The sequence below is a fragment of the Triticum urartu genome, chromosome 5 (genome assembly GCF_003073215.2).
Source record: "Triticum urartu cultivar G1812 chromosome 5, Tu2.1, whole genome shotgun sequence".
Lineage (NCBI taxonomy): Eukaryota > Viridiplantae > Streptophyta > Magnoliopsida > Poales > Poaceae > Triticum > Triticum urartu.
In genome coordinates, this window is record NC_053026.1 from 463995658 (window position 1) to 464013252 (window position 17595).

Consider the following 17595-nt stretch of genomic DNA (forward strand, 5'->3'; position numbering starts at 1 on the left):
ACCCTTAAATCAATTTTTCCATGAGAGTCCACCATACCTACCTATGCATTGAGTAAGATCCTCCAAGTAAGTTGGCATCAGTGCAAGCAATAAAAATTGCTCTCTAAATATGTATGACTTATTAGTGTGGGAGAAATAAGCTTTATACGATCGTGTGATATGGAAGAAATAAAAGCGACAGACTGCATAATAAAGGTCCATATCACAAGTGGCAATATAAAGTGACGTTCTTTCACATTAAGATTTTGTGCATCCAACCATAAAAGTGCATGACAACCTCTGCTTCCCTCTGCGAAGGGCCTATCTTTTACTTTTACTAGATGACTCGTTACGCCAATGGCGCAAGGGCGAATGGGAGCCAAGTATTGTGAGAATATTTAGACACCCAAGTCGAAAACCAAATGTGGCCAACACTCCCGCATCCTCTGCTTGGAAGCCGTCTTTACTCACCAGATCTAACATAGATACATAATTCTTCAAGAGCAAATTTCAGAGAAAATATAAAGCTTTGAAGGCTTTAAGTTGTACTATTGAGACCATACCACCGTATCTTCATTTAGTTTCTTTCGAAACCTAAAGGTCTAAAACGATGGTACATGTGAGAAGCTGTGAATCCACAACAAAAAACTAAACTAACTTCCAAACAAACATTTCATGTTTGGAAGCCACAAAGAAGCAGCCCAGATATCTCTCGTTGTAGTACAGGTACGTGTCCTTAATCCTGCATCCACAGCCCAAAAAATTTCAACACCTAAATCCACGAAATCTAACCGAAGGAAATAATGGCAGAAACATGCGTCGTGGCTTACGTCTCTGAGGACTTCTTGGCATTCTTGTGCAGGTTGGACACAGCAATCCTCGCTGCGAGCTGCAGAAGAACCACACAGGCACCTTCCTTCACCTTGCCCTTGGGGAGGAGGGGGGCAACACTTGCAGCGCCGCGACAAGGCTTTGCGAACGCCGCCGGCGAGAGCGCGCAGCGGAGGGCGTCGAGAGTGGCAGCGGCCTCCGCCTCGGCGCGGGCGTAGTGGCCGCGCGACTCGAGGCAGCACACAAGCAGTCGCGCTGGAGCAGCAGATGTGTAGGCAAGTAACAAAGATTGGTCAAAGGGAAACAAATTATCCAAAAGAAGAAAGGTTTTATATATTTTCAACGTACCCAGCCATAAAATCAAATGCTTCTTGATTAACAAAATGAACACACAATTAAGCGGGCATAGGAGGTGTACAATCATGTACTGACAAAAATCAGAGGGGTTAGATTATGTTCAAATGAGATAAATCATCAAGGTTCCAATGATAGACTACTGAACTCAATTTGATATATCTAATTTAATAGTGATAAAATTTGATGCCTGGAATGCACTATATGTCAATTTGAGGTAAGAACACATATTGTTTACCAACTTGAGGTAAGAACAGTATCTATATGGAAAAGGTAAACTGCAACTCTAATAGTGATAAATGATAACCTATGCAATAATAGTACTTGTTTCAGCAAAATAGCGACACACAAGCACACACACTAATATTGCATCAGCTACACGCCAACAAATTAATGACCAGGATGATAGAACCGTACATAAGTTTCACCTTCTAATGATCCCACAAAATAGATAGTGGTAGCTGACGATGTTTCAGTATTGTCATTACCCCATCACAATGTTATATATTTTGTTTAATAAAAGGCAATGCAGATATTATAATATGTATATCTTTTCCAGCTTAATTCTATTTTATATTTCTTATACACAGTCTAGAACTCGTATCCCCAGCAAATAGCCAAACCTGGAGCTTCACTGGGATGAAATAATGTCTGTTGCTCATTATCTTGCACAATTTCCATGAATGAGATCGTAAATCCAAATATCATAGTTCAGATTCATGTCCCGATTCTGATCCTACGAATTGCAATAAGAGATATTAGCTATAAATAAACATGCAAGACAAAAATGTCATAAACTTATCACACAAATTAGAATCTGCACCTGTACTAAACTTTTGGTTAAAATCATGGCAGTTTGAAAAGAACTACAACTACAGCTCATCGGCTTGAAATGCTTCGTGTGAGAAAATAAGAGTGATCTGCACGCATGTGTCTTCGACTACGCCACGCCGTCCATCGAACCGTTAGTGGATAGGATCAAAGATGAGACCCGAACGTTGGGAAAACGCTGGAGCCCAGGGGTTTCGGGTTGTCCTGCCCACAACCTGGGATGTCCATTGATAGGATGCATGACACTGTACCGCTCACCTCCTAGGAGGTCTGTTCTACCTTTTCCATGAAATGAAATGCAAAGGTCCTTTGTGTTTTCTCGAAAAAAAAGTGATCCTAGTTTGTAGGCTTCATAGAAATTCGATCAAAACGCAAGTGATCCTATGAGACCCAGCACAACATCGTTTCATGAGACCGATGCATCAATTGCACTGTAGTGTATCTACTATAGATAAATAACTGTCTAACATGATATTTTATTTTTTATTAGTGGTTGCAGTCTTGTACACCAAGACCTGCCATAACGTGAGTAATTCAGTTGATTCAGCTTGTTGTTCCAAGCAACAAATATAAAAATATGCTGACTGCAGGTTGATTTGCCTGTAGGAGCCTGTGGGGGTAAAGGAGGGGATTGCTTCTGAAGTGCAGCACCTAAAATCAGTGTGTACTCTTTTTGTCAAATCCCTTATTTACCTTCTGGCTCTGTATGTATCCTAAATACTTTCAAGCTAACATTGTGGTATTTGCTTCAAGGACATAAAGAAAACCAGGTCTGCTATTTAGGAAGAGAAGGCAAAGTCAGTAATAGAGCAAGCCGGGCAGGCACAAGAGCAAGTACTAAGACTGATAATGCATGAATGGAGAAATAAACTATAGTGCAAGCATGAAATGTGTGATCCTTGATTAGAACCAAATCTGTTATTGGATGCTCGACTTGGTACTGTGGAACACACAGAAAAGTTTGTAAATACATAGTACATTAGATGCCTAATATATATATAACTTGCACATCACACTTGATGGCCACATATTGATAAACCAGTATCAGTAAACTGAAGTGAATTCACCAAGTTTATACATTGCTTTCACATCATTACTCAAATAACTCATACAGTACATAGTCTCACAATATACACCACTTTATTTTGCAACATATTTCATTTTAATTGTAAGGAAAAGTGATCCGCATATTTGATTTCAATCAACTATGGTGCTCAAGGATTAATCATCTTAAAATACCTAAAGCAATCTGACCTTGTCCTTAGTGAGCAGGGGACCTACACCTGCAGTCTGCGTAGAAAAAGAGATCAAACAATCCTTATGGGCATACGGTCGAGCAGTAAATATGTAAACAAAATGTTATCAGTTCCCACAAAGGAACCAAATAATCCACATCCATCCAAGAAGACATGTCCTCGTAAATCATGTAAAACTCCGCATTTCTGTCAAGGGAGCCAACAAGTGATGTTCCTTCTGCATCCACCTGGAATTGACAATGTGGTCATTGTCTGTACTAAAATTCAGAAAAGTAAGGCCACACATGTGACTGAAACAGAGTGTGGACCTTTGTTTTTGGCAAGCTGCTTGCCTTGCTCTCGTTATCTAAAGCAAACCAGATGAAGATGCAGCAGTTCTGGTGATGTCACCCCGGCGCGGCAAAGATCAGCCCGCTGATTGAGCAAGAGATGCAGGACCAAAACTCTCAGGGATTCAGAGCAAACTGACCTCCCACTCACTGCATCCAGCACAGAAACAAGAAACTTTTAGATTGCGACCTACCAAATTATCCATCCAAACATCCAGTCATACAGAGTCATTCAGATATCAGAAAATTATTAACCATTAGGTAACGCTGTTATTGTATGGAGGAAAATAAGATAGGACAGTAAGGGAAGAGACTCGAGCACTCACATCCATGGCGAGGGTGGGGTGCTTGGGGAGATGGGCCTGCAGCATCCACTGCTAGGAGGAGGACGAAGCTGAGGAAGAAGAGGTACCTAGCAGTGGTGAAGCAGGGAGGCATCTCCATCTCGAGCACGACAGGGAGGCCGAGGAAGCCATGGAAGCAGTTTTTTCTTGGTGCAATCTGAAAAATAAGACTTCTTTTGCTGCATTGGCATATTAGGATTTAGTACGTTACAACTTTGCAATGATTGACATCAAAGAATGTGATGAAAAACCCATCGTTCCTACTGTACTAATTAATACCAGGTGTCATCACAAGTCATCCGTGAAGTGTTGTAAAGAAGCAGGTAGTAGCAATCTTTTGAGGAAAGCAGGTTCTTTTCAAACACATAGATGTGGTTGATCTGCAGGCGGAAAGTCGGAAACATACTGGTACAAAAAATTATGCTAGCCACTAAAATTTTAATCATACAAAGACTTGGCAGACTGAATCCTTGACCTCTTGCTTTTTACTTTCAGGACCTTCTCCAATTTTTTAGCTTTTCAGATGGCCGTGGTAACTGCTTTCATTTTCCTCATATTTTTTATCCTTCAAGTTCTAGATAAAGAGACAAGTGATCAGATAAAAAAAGATTCATTGTACATACATGCATATGCCAAGAATATGAGCCCCGAAAAAAAGCACACTCCAAGGCAAATAGGTAAGCCATAACAGAAGGAAAGCACGAGCGCATACTTGGGTGCCACTAATTCACTTTCAGGAGCACATCGATGAACTTTAACCGGAAGCCTTGTAGGGGCTAGGAGAATAAAGAATACCATAGAATAATAATTTTTTCCACTTTTTAGTAGCATTCCACACAATTTTAATAGGAAGCCTTAGTCATGGTCTGACAATGAGCAAAAGAGTCTGACAATTCAAATATCTGATCTTAGCTTTACACATATGATGGATTAGGAAGATGTAACACCAGTGACATATTTACTTTTATCCATACCAGTACTACAGCTGACCTAGAAAAAGTTATGGACAATCTATAGTGCACTGTGACTATTTACCTATTCCACTTGCTGCTTCCTTCCTATTTTTTGTTGGAACATAACACCAAGGCATCCACTGCTTTCTAGTTTCAGTGCAATTTAAAATCAGACTGAACATAGATGCATTTATTCAGAAATTATGAAGCAAGTGAAGAGCGCCTAAAATTTAAGGAAAATGCAACCACTGTCAGCAAATAAATGGTCATTAATATTCCAGGTAATAGCCGCAGAATGGAAGAGGACGATTGACCTGGGCTTGAATGGAGGCAGGATAGCATTCTGGATGACCGTCCTGAGGCGTCTGCTTGGCGGATCCATGGCATATTCAATGCTGGTCGGCATTGTGGAGCGGTGCCATAGGGAGGGTGCCGATTAGAGATCTGCACAGCTACCCGCGCGCTGGGTGGACCGGCAGCCCGTGTCGGCCTGAAAGCAACCGGCGATTCATGAACATTTCATTTTCCATGACCATGAAAAGATAAACGCGGAGGTGGCCATAGCTGGTGAACAATTTTCTTGTTTGATAGTCGTCGTTGACACATAAATGTGCAACACAAACTGAACCCATGACACCATAGAAACATAAATTCAGGAATAGATGTCATTTCCTTTTTATCTTTCTCTGAATTTATCTTTTACCTCTACCAGTCCATACATATATGGTATTTGAGCGCAAATAGAGTAGGTAGACGCAAGCATATGCACACCCAATTCGCAAATAATTAGACTTGTTACAGAGAGAAGGATACCTCTGCAGTCACGACATTGCAAATACACAGAGAATCATATATATGCCTCTTTTCCATATAATGTCAATGTGTTTCATATAAAGTAATTAAACAACCTGAAAGTAGCAATGTGTACTGACATAACAGAGAAACTCCAATCACTAACTTTGATAACACATATCAAAAGGGTGACAAAGAAAGAATTAGGCCACATCAGGGGTAGAATCAACCATAACATCAAGATCAAACTGTAGCAGGAAAAGACGTGGCTGAGAGAGAGTTCACATGTTCCCCATCACCGAACTCTTCGTCAAAATTCTTCCTCCTCTTTTCTGTCTCGGATCTTCACACATCTTGCTTAGACAAACAGTAAACCAACGATTGAAATCAGATCATCAGTAACTAAGGTGAAATTCGGGGGAAGAAGAAGGCGAGACGTAGATGGGCGACCTAGATTGAGGACGACAAAGAGGGCTGGCGAGCAGCATCCGGCACATGACGAGGGCGCCGTCTGGACCTTCGGGCTCGCTGCACCTTCCCCAGTGACGTCCTCCTCTGCTCCTTCCCCTCGCTGTCGTCCTCCTCTGCTCCTCGGCAGCGACCTGGGACCGGTCCAGAACCACATCCCACAGCGGCGGCTAATGGAGGATGGGGAGGCTCGCTGCACCTTCCCAGTGACGTCCTCCTCTGCTCCTTCCCCCCACGATCGTCCTCCTCTGCTCCTCGGCAGCGACCTGGGACCGGTCCAGAACCACATCCCACAGCGGCGACTAATGGAGGATGGGGAGGCATCGTCCCGCAGGAGGCTGCCGGAAGAAAGACACGAGCGGCGGCGGCAACCATGCGTTGGGGCTTCGAGGTCAGAGGAGCAGGGGAGGAGGAGGCGGCGAAGTGGTGGCGAGCAGCTGGGTGGAGAGCGAGAGGAGGCGGCTGAGGTGCTGCGGGAGAAGGCGGCTAGGGATCTGCGGGCTCGGGAGGAGGAAGCGAGCGAGGGGAAAGGGAGATGAGAGAGGATGCTGGACGCGGCGCTCGCGACCTTATCCCTTCCCCTCGTCGCTACAGTAACACGCGCACGAATAAAAGGAGACGTGGTCATGGCGGCTAGTTGGGCGCAGTCCCTCAGGGGTTATATGTTCAATCTCCTACATTACATAAGAGTTATGGTGATCTTCACCTTTTTTTTTTACATTTTATCATTTGGCAAGCACGGTATGTTGGAAAGATCCTGGTATATATGGCTAATTGGATGTGAGTTTTCATTAACTATTATTGTTGACATTACCCTTGAGGTAAAACGTTGGGAGGCAAAACTATAAGCCCCTATCTTTCTCTGTGTCAGATTAAAACTCCATACCCATAAGTATTGCGTAAGTGTCAGCAATTGTGAAAAACTATATGATAGTTGAGTATGTGAACTTGCTGAAAAGCTCTTATACATTGACTATTTCCTATGTTATGATAAATTGCAATTGCTCCAATAACTGAGATTATAGTTTGTTAGTTTTCAATGAAGTTTACGATTCATACTTGAAATTGTGATTGAATTATTACTCTAGCATAAGAAATCATATGACAAGAATTATGTAAGTTGATGTTCTAAGAATGATCATGATGCTCTCATGTTCGTATTTTACTTTTATCGACACCTTTATCTCTAAATATGTGGACATATTTTTCGATTTCGGCTTTCGCTTGAGGACAAGCGAGGTCTAAGCTTGGGGGAGTTGATACGTCCATATTGCATCATGCTTTTATATTGATATTTATTGCATTATGGGCTGTTATTACACATTATGTCACAATACTTATGCCTATTCTCTCTTATTTTACAAGGTTTGCATAAAGAGGGAGAATGCCGGCAATTGGGATTCAGGGCTAGAAAAGGAGCAAATATTAAAGACCTATTCTGCACAGCTCCAAAAGTCCTGAAACTTCACGGAAGACAATTTCAGAATATATAATAAATATTGAGTGCAAGAAGTTCATCAGGGGGGCCACACCCTACCCACGAGGGTGGGGGCGCGCCCTACCCCCTGGGCGTGCCCCCTACCTCGTGGGCCCCTTGGTGGCCCTCCGATGACCATCTTCTGCTATATGAAGTCTTTCGATGGGAAAAAATCATAAGCCATCTTCTCGGACGAAACTCCGCCGCCACGAGGCGGAACCTTGGCGTAACCAATCTAGGGCTCCGGCAGAGCTGTACTGTCGGGGAAACTTCCCTCCGGGAGGGGGAAATCATCGCCATCGTCATCACCAACGCTCCTCTCATCGGGAGAAGGCAATCTCCATCAACATCTTCATCAGCACCATCTCCTCTCAAAACCCTAATTCATCTCTTGTATCCAATTCTTGTCCTCAGGTCCGGGATTGGTTCTAGTAGGTTGCTAGTAGTGTTAATTACTCCTTATAGTTGATGCTAGTTGGTTTATTTGGTGGAAGATCATATGTTCAGAACCTATATGCATATTAATACCCTTCTGATTATGAACATGAATATACTTTGTGAGTAGTTACGTTTGTTCCTGAGGACATGGGAGAAGTCTTGCTATTAGTAGTCATTTGAATTTGGTATTCCTTTGATATTTTGATGAGATGTATGTTGTCTCTCCTCTAGTGGTGTTATGTGAACGTCGACTACATAACACTTCACCATTATTTGGGCCTAGAGGAAGGCATTGGGAAGTAATAAGTAGATGATGGGTTGCTAGAGTGACAGAAGCTTAAACCCTAGTTTATGTGTTGCTTCGTAAGGGGCTGATTTGGATCCATATGTTTCATGCTATGGTTAGGTTTACCTTAATACTTTTGTTGTAGTTGTGGATGCTTGCAATAGAGGTTAATCATAAGTGGGATACTTGTCTAAGTAAGGATAGTACCCAAGCACCGGTCCACCCACATACCAAATTATCAAAGTACCGAACGCGAAGCATACGAACGTGATGAAAACTAGCTTGACGATATTCCCATGTGTCCTCGGGAGCGCTTTTCTCTATATAAGAGTTTGTCCAGGCTTGTCCTTTGCTACAACAAGGATTGGGCCACCTTGCTTCACTTTATTTACTTTTGTTACTTGTTGCTCGTTACAAATTATCCTATCACAACAACTATCTGTTACCACTTATTTCAGTACTTGCAGAGAATACCTTGCTGGAAACCGCTTATCATTTCCTTCTGCTCCTCGTTGGGTTCGACACTCTTACTTATCGAAAGGACTAAGATAGATCCCCTATACTTGTGGGTCATCACGTCACAACGTAACTGGGTTATTATAAAGGTGCTCTACAGGTGTCTCCGAAGGAACTTGTTGAGTTGGCGTATTTCGAGATTAGGATTTGTCACTCTGATTGTCGGAGAGGTGTCTCTGCACCCACTCGGTAATGCACATCACTATAAGCCTTGCAAGCATTGTAACTAATGAGTTAGTTGCAGGATGATGTATTACGAAACGAGTAAAGAGACTTGCCGGTAACGAGATTGAACTAGGTATTGAGATACCAACGATCGAATCTCGGGCAAGTAACATACCAATGACAAAGGGAACAACGTATGTTGTTATGCGGTTCGACAAATAAAGATCTACGTAGAATGTGTAGGAGCCAATATGGGCATCCAGGTTCCGCTATTGGTTATTGACCAGAGAGGTGTCTCGGTCATGTCTACATAGTTCTTGAACCCATAGGGTCCACACGCTTAACGTTCGTTGACGATATAGTATTTATGAGTTATGTATGTTGGTAACCGAATGTTGTTCGGAGTTCCGGATAAGATCACGGACATGACGAGGAACTCCGGAATGGTCCAGAGATAAAGTTTGATATATGGGATAATAGTGTTTGGTCTCTGGAAGGGGTTCCGGATGTTTCCCGAAATGTTTGGGTACGAGAACACTTTATTTGGGCCAAAGGGGAAAGCCCACGAGGTTTTTAGAAAGCGCAAAACGAAGTTTTGCAGAGTCTAGGGGCCAGACGCCAGGGTCCCTGGCGTCTGGGTCCAGACGCCGGGAACCCTGGCGTCTGGCCCTAGAGTCCGAGAAGGACTCTTGCCTTTCGGGTGAAACCGAATTTGTGGAGGCTTTTACTCCAAGTTTCGACCCCAAGGCTCAACATATAAATAGAGAGGTTGTAAGTGCATCTAGTGCCACCCCTAGTTGGTTTTGGAGTATTGACGACAAACCTAGTTGAGGGACTAATGTGTTTGTGAGAATTGCAGGATAACACAGGTAGAAGTCCCTCATTGATTCGGTTTTCCTACCAGAGATGACCCCTAAAAATGTATGAAGACACTGAAGTCAAAGGTGGTATGTGAAGACATTCACATTGAAGACTATGACAAGAGAAGACATCGCATGAAGACTATGGAGCGCGAAGACTTAGATCTTTCGTAGTTCTTTTTCTTCTTTGTTGAGTCATAGGAACCACCGTACTGTTAAGTGGGGTCCAAGAAAACCAGTCAGAATGACTGAAGTGATGCTTAACCAAAATCCTATGACTTCGAGTGAAGATTATGAGAGCGAATCTTGTTCAGAGTTGGACAAGTCAGCTTTGCTTGTAACCCAAGTAAAGTTGTCGTGTGTGTTTGAAATCTGACCGTTGGAACACGTGCCAGTTCCTTAGTGATCCAGGGTCATTTCGGACAAATCAGGTCGGGTTGCCTACTGGCTATAAATAGCCCACCCCCTACAACCATAAATGGTTGGCTGCTCAGAGTTAAAGTACGACTTTTGTCATTTGAGACCAACCCACCTCGAAGCCTTTGAGAGAGAATTCCTTGAGAGGATAAAGCCCTAACCACCCTGAGCCAAAGAGTGTTAGGCATCACTTAAGTCTTCTTGTCTGTGTGATCTGAAGACTTATTACACTTGAGGACTGTGAATCCTCCGGCCGATTAGGCGTCGCGTTCTGAGCATCCAAAAGTCATTGTGGATCGCCGGTGAACGAAGTCTGTGAAGGTTTGGAAGTTTACCTTGAAGACTTACCAGAGTGATTGGGCAAGGTCTGTGTGACCTTAGCTCAAGGGGAATACGGAGAGGACTAAGTGTTCTGAGCTGTGTGCTCATGACTAAGTGTCCGGGACTGAGTGTCCTCAGGTTTAAATACCTATCCGCCCTAACCAGACGTACAACTGTCACAGCAGTTGGAACTGGTCTACTAAACCTTTGTCTTCGTCACACACACTGGTTCTATCCTTCTCATCTCTTTATTTACGGTTGGCTCTTGTAAAGTCAGTGCCTATTTGCTTTATCTATTTGTCTTCACTGTGTACCTGATCCTTACTGCCTAGCTACTATTAGTCAGTGTGGTTTCACTTCATTGAATGCTTGACTATTGTCTGTCTAGTGTAGTCTATCTTCCGCTGCATGATGATAGGTTTATTTCTATCGTTTTGTCTTCGAAACTCACATGTTTTGAAGATTTTCATAAAAATCGCCTATTCACCCCCCCTCTAGTCCATATAACACACTTTCAATTGGTATCAGAGCCTGGTACTCCCTTATTCTGTGTGATTTTGGTTTAACCGCCTGGAGTTTCAGTTATGTCAACCACAGGTATGAAGACTGTGTCATGCCCCATCTTTGACAGTCACGAGTATCCCAAGTGGAAGGCCATGATGAAGAAGCGCCTCATGGAAGCAAACAGCGAGGTGTGGACCATCACTGAGATTGGTCTGACCGATCTGTGCAAAATGGCGGAAACTGATGACATTCGCAAGTACACTCTTCTCAACCTCACGGCGAAGGACGTCATCTGCTCCTGTCTATCTCAAAATTAGTTTAGGAATGTCATGCATCTCGATCATGCAAAGCTCATCTGGGACCGTCTCTCTGAGGTCTATGAGGGTCATCGAACTCGTCATGATCCTCGGTTCAAGGACTTCAAGGAGTCACTCAAAGCGATGACTTTCGAACCAGAATCATCATCTTCTGCATCATGCCTTATGGCAAATGATGCTAAGGTAATTGAATGCTATCTATCTGAATCTAGTGATGATGAATCTGGTGATGAATTTGGACCCAGCTATGCAAAACTTGCTTCCCTTGTCACTAAACAAAAAAAAGCTATGGAACATATTCAAAAACTGTTAGACAAAAGCGATGACCTGTTGGACGCTGAAATAACTCGATCTCAGTCCTTAATTGAAGACATAAAAATCTTCATATTAAGTATGAGGAACTTGAAAGTCGTCATGAAATGCTCTCAACAACTCATGAAGAACTCGAGAAATTGAGAGCGGCTCACGAAGATCTTCAAAAGGAAAACGAGTCACTTCGCGCCGAATAGATCAGTTCAGCTCAGGAAGAATTTGAACCACCATGTCTTAAATGCATTGAGCGTGATAATGCTACTTCTGTTGCTGAATGCTCTACTGCTGCTACTGTTGCAATATCTTCAACTGTTGATGTGGAAACTAACCCCTCTACTGAGGACACCACTGCTATTGCTGATGAGAATGCTAGGTTGAAGACACTGCTTGAAACAGGGATGTACAAAAGTCTTAAAGGGCATCAGACACTTTGTGATATCCTCAAAAGGCAGATCCTGAACCGAAACCCTAGGAAAGAGGGTGTTGGAAAATGAATGCTGATGGCTCTTACTGGAAACCTGAGCAGTACCCCAAAACCACATGGGTTGCTGCAAAGGAACCTTCAGCAGATCCATCCACTCTATCTGGCTTCCCTTGTGCTAACCCCATTGTTATTGATGAATCCTTTGATGCAAAATATAAATTGTTTAAGAATCAGAATGGTGAAGTGTTTGCCAATTACATTGGTACTAACTGCAGGAATGGACCGCCTATGAAGAAGATCTGGGTGCCGAAAAGGTGTTTGGAGAATCTTCCTGTGAATGTCATCATGACACCACAGGTGAAGAAGACAAACCCCAGACCACAGGCTTCATACGGTCCAAAGGCTTCATACAGATAGAGGACTCACCGGAGTCAAACTAACGCAAATGTTTTGCAGGGAAGCCATACTCAGGCCTATGAATATGAGCGCGGTCCTTTAAACTGCCATGTTCATAAGACCAAGAACTATTCTGCTTATTCTTATGAGTACTACTATCCACCTGCAAGACTTTTTGCTAGGGCTCCAAAGCCAAAGTTCTCAGATGCTGCACTTAGACTCATTGCTTCGAAGCCACCCCTGAAGATGTGGGTGGCTAAGAAAGCTTAACTCTCTTTTGCAGGGAAAGGTCTCCAGCCGAAAACCAAAATCGTCTGACACTATTGCTGGGGACCTTAAACATCTTGTAGGGCGCAAGATCAAATGCCCAAATGGTCTTACTATGTACTTTGTTTCTAAATCGCTTGCAACTTGCCCTATCAGTCCTAATCTTGACCTAAGCTTTAATAATCCACTGGTTCGTCAAATATTTTTTCTTCACAATTCTCTTCGTGAAGCCTATCCCCCTAACTGCACTGTAGGGTACGACACCAGCTGCTTCAGAATGGATTATTGATAGTGGGTGTACAAATCACATGACTGGCAAGCGAAGCCTTCTCATGGACTCAACTTTACGTCCATCAGACAAAAGTCACATCACATTTGCTAACACTAGTAAAAGCAAGGTATTGGGTCTAGGTAGAGTTGCAATCTCAAAGGATCAACACATGGATAAAGTCATGCTTGTTGAATCCCTTGGTTTCAACTTAATGTCTGTTTCAATGCTTTGCGATTTAAACATGATTGTGATGTTCGGAAAATATTGTTGCCTTGTACTAATGGAATATGACAAGTCTCTAGTGTTTGAAGGGTATCAAAAATATGATTTGTATGTGGTAGATTTCTCAGCAGGACCACAACTTGCAGCATGTCTTCTAGCAAAAGTATCTGAATGCTGGCTCTGGCATCGAAGGCTAGGGCATGCTGGCATGAGGAACCTCCACGCCCTTGTAAGGAAGAAGCATGTCATAGGCATCGAGGGCGTCAAGTTCAAGAAGGATCACTTATGCGGTGCCTGTGAAGCAGGAAAGATGACGAGGGCCAAGCATCCCTCGAAGACAATCTTGACAACGATTATATGACGAGGGCCAGAATTCAGTGCCATTGTCACTGGCCTTGATACATATCTTGATACTTTGGGCATCACACATGAATTCTCAGCTCCGTACACACCACAGCAGAATGGCGTCGTTGAACGCAAGAACAGAACATTTATTGAGATGGCTCAAACGATGCTTGATGAATACAAGACTCCAAGAAAATTCTGGCCTGAAGCCATTGACACTGCATGCCATATCATCAACCGTGTTTATCTTCACAAGCTTCTGAACAAGACATCCTATGAGCTCCTTACTGGCAAGAAGCCAAATGTCAGCTACTTCAGAGTATTTGGCGCTAAGTGCTGGATCAAGGATCCACATCACACTCCAAAATTTGCACCAAAAGCACATGAGGGTTTTATGCTTGGATATGGAAAGGATTCGCACTCCTACAGAGTCTTCAATCTATTTCATTACAAAGTGGTTGAAACAGTGGATGTGCGGTTCGATGAAACTAACGGCTCACAAAGAGAGCAGCTGCCAAATGTGTTAGATGAAGTTCCATCTAGTGAATTAATTAAACTTATGGGAACTGGAGAAATCATACCTTCTGAAGCTCAACCCGAAGAAGAACTCATCATCTCTGCACCTGATCAACCTGAAGATAATGCTCAGCCTGAAGACAATCCCTCTAACAATGACAATGATCAGCAAGAGCAAAATCTTCGTCCTGTACATCCTCGTGTTGCAAATGAAGTGCAGATTGAGAGAATAATCGATAGCATCAATGCACCAGGTCCACTCACTCGTTCAAGGGCAACTCGGCTAGCAAATTTCTATGGGCACTTCGCATTCGTCTCAATAACAGAACCCAAGAAAGTTGAAGAAGCCTTCATGGAACCTGAATGGATTCAAGCTATGCAAGAAGAGCTTCAACAGTTTGAGCTGAATAATGTATGGGAACTGGTTAAGCGTCCTGATCCTCGGAAGCACAATATAATAGGCACCAAATGGATATATCGCAACAAGCAAGATGAGCATGGTCAAGTTGTCAGAAACAAAGCTCGTCTCATTGCTCAAAGATACACTCAAGTTGAAGGGATTGACTTCGATGAAACATTTGCTCCTGTGGCTAGACTTGAAGCCATACGCATACTGCTGGCCTATGCAAATCATCATAACATACTTCTGTATCAAATGGATGTGAAGAGCGCTTTTCTTAATGGCAAGATTGAAGAAGAAGTGTATGTCGCACAACCACCTGGCTTTGAAGATCCAAAACATCCTGACATTGTATACAAGCTCAACAAGGCACTGTATGGCCTCAAACAAGCCCCTCGGGCTTGGTATGACACACTCAAAGACTTCCTGAAGAGCAAAGGCTTCAAATCTGGTTCCCTCGACCCCACTCTCTTCACGAAGACATATGATGGTGAACTGTTTGTGTGCCAAATATATGTGGATGACATTATCTTTGGCTGCACCAATCAGAAATACAGTGAAGAGTTTGGATATATGATGCAAGAGCAATATCAGATGTCCATGATGGGTGAGCTGAAGTTCTTCCTTGGTCTTCAAATACGTCAGCAATGCAACGGCATCTTTATATCTCAAGAGAAGTATCTCAAAGATTGCCTGAAGAAGTTTGGTATGCAAGACTGCAAAGGTTTCACAACGCCAATGCCAGCCAAACATCATCTGGGTCCCGACGACAATGGTAAAGAGTTCGATCAAAAGGTATACCGCTCCATGATTGGTTCCTTACTTTATCTATGTGCATCTAGGCCAGATATTATGCTTAGTGTTTGCATGTGTGCTTGATTCCAAGCGGCACCAAAGGAATCGCATCACTTAGCTGTGAAGCGAATTCTTCGATATTTGGCTTACACCCCAACTCTAGGATTATGGTATCCAAAGGGCTCAGAGTTTGATCTGGTTGGTTTCTCGGATGCTGATTATGCTGGTGACAAGGTGGATCGCAAGTCTACATTAGGCACATGTCATTTTCTGGGATGATCACTTGTCTGTTGGTCTTCAAAGAAGCAGAATTGTGTATCTCTCTTTACTGCTGAATCTGAATACATTGCTGCTGGATCTTGCTGCGCTCAGCTTCTGTGGATGAAGTAAACACTCAAATACTATGGCATTCATCTGAAGCGAGTGCCACTCTACTGCGACAACGAAAGCGCCGTCAATATTGCCAATAACCCAGTTCAGCACTCGAAGACAAAGAACATCGAAATTCGTCATCACTTTCTCAGAGATCATGTTGTGAAGGAAGATATTGATATCATACACGTCAACACTGAAGAGCAATTGGCAGATATCTTCACCAAGCCCTTGGATGAGAAGAGATTTTGCAAGTTACGGTGTGAGCTAAATATCTTGGAAGCCTCAAATGTCCTGTGATCAGGCACACATCCTAACACTTATGCATATTGATGACTTAGATGTGCAACACATGAAGTAAAGTATATCTTCAATCAATGAAGACATACATTCTAAGTGTGAATACATTAATGTGGAATTTGACTTCGGAGCGCCACGATAATTGTGCGCCGTGTCTGGGTCTAATACTTCCTATACGGTGGGTAACGCCACCACCAAATTCTTCTGTTTGAAGTGTTTTACCCATGGCGTTACATTTGCTATGTCTTCACATTTTGTTTGTCTTCATTGTCAACTTGTCCTCATGATTATCTTCACTATGTTGATTTGATTGTCTTTTTCACATACATATATATACATAGTGTTTTGTCCTCTACAGCATTCACTTATAGCTATGTCTTCTTGTTGAATCTTTTGAACTAAGTGAATGTGATCGGACCCTAACCTCTCTATGCTTTCTATCTCAAACTCTATCTCTCCAAATCATGTGCATTCTATTGAAACTGTCAAATGTCTTCTCTGCGTCCTTGTCAGCAGAAGATACAGAGACAAACATTAAGTCCGTTTTCAATGCCAATTCCTTCACCTGAAACCCAGGGAAGTGGGAACGACCACCCGACAATCCAGGCGTGCGTGGGAACGTGGAACAACCTCCGATAGGTTGCATGATGGCCACGTGTTCTTCAGATGTGAATCGTCAGGGGCACCTATGTAATAACGATGTGTCATCCCTGTCCCTATAAATACATGCCTCACAACAGTCATTATCCTTCTTCCACTCTCGCACGAACCCTAGCGCCACCGCTAGCCCTCGACGACGCCGGCGACGAAGCGCTTAGCTGCCGCGACCTCTCCGACGCCGGCCGCGGACATCGTCTTCTCCGCCGTCGCCGTAGGTGTCCTCCGTCGCCAAGTTAGGGCACGGACGATCGAACTGCTCGGCCTCCTATTCCACTCCGTCTAGCAGTTTCTTGTGTGGTAAATAAAACTCCCTTTTTACGGCCTCTTTGATCCTATAGATTCGTCACTTTCTACCACAAGCAGTTTCTGTTCACACAAGTTGGATCCACTTCATACTACATCTCATATTATGCCTAGTATGTTCACTTATGCTTCACAAAGTAGTTAGATTCCTCACTTGTACTGATCTGTGGATTCGTACAAATCTGGAACCAACTCCTTATCTATGAGTGAATGTCTTCGCACGATGAGGTCAATGTCTTCTAAACTAATTTATCTTCAAAATCTTCTGAGAATGCATATGACCTCTTCCCCTTCCCTCGCACCTTAATGCTGTCACAGGTACATGTCCGTGGGAGAATCCCTTGGTTCTCATAGTCTGCATTCATTTGCAGAATTCTTACAGCATCACATAAATTCTCCCGAAGCCAATTCTTGTTTGTCCAGCAAGCGAAAGCCCTTGAAGCCTTTGAACGTATTGAAGCCATTCAGTTTAAAGTTCATGGCTGCAGAGAAATCAGCAAGGAAGGGTGGCAGAAAGCGTCGAGGTGAGACATCAAGAGATCTGCCCGATGACCTCTCAGAATTGTACAAGACA

The 17595-nt window shown here is 43.2% G+C and overlaps 1 long non-coding RNA gene across 25 annotated transcripts; it reads right to left on the reverse strand.

Moving 5' to 3' along the window:
• Nucleotides 1-404: 404 nt before the first annotated feature.
• On the reverse strand, nt 405-6754 carry LOC125509866. Of its 25 annotated transcripts, none has more exons than XR_007284287.1 (9): nt 6120-6749; nt 5192-6022; nt 3907-5100; nt 3560-3730; nt 2689-3478; nt 1788-1900; nt 1159-1237; nt 810-1065; nt 405-721 (listed from the first exon to the last, which is right to left on the reverse strand). It is a non-coding gene; the product is annotated as an uncharacterized LOC125509866 (long non-coding RNA). The 25 variants fall into 25 exon arrangements; XR_007284296.1 differs by having other exon boundaries at nt 3235-3478; nt 6120-6746; XR_007284277.1 differs by having other exon boundaries at nt 1788-3478; nt 6120-6751.
• Nucleotides 6755-17595: the final 10841 nt, after the last annotated feature.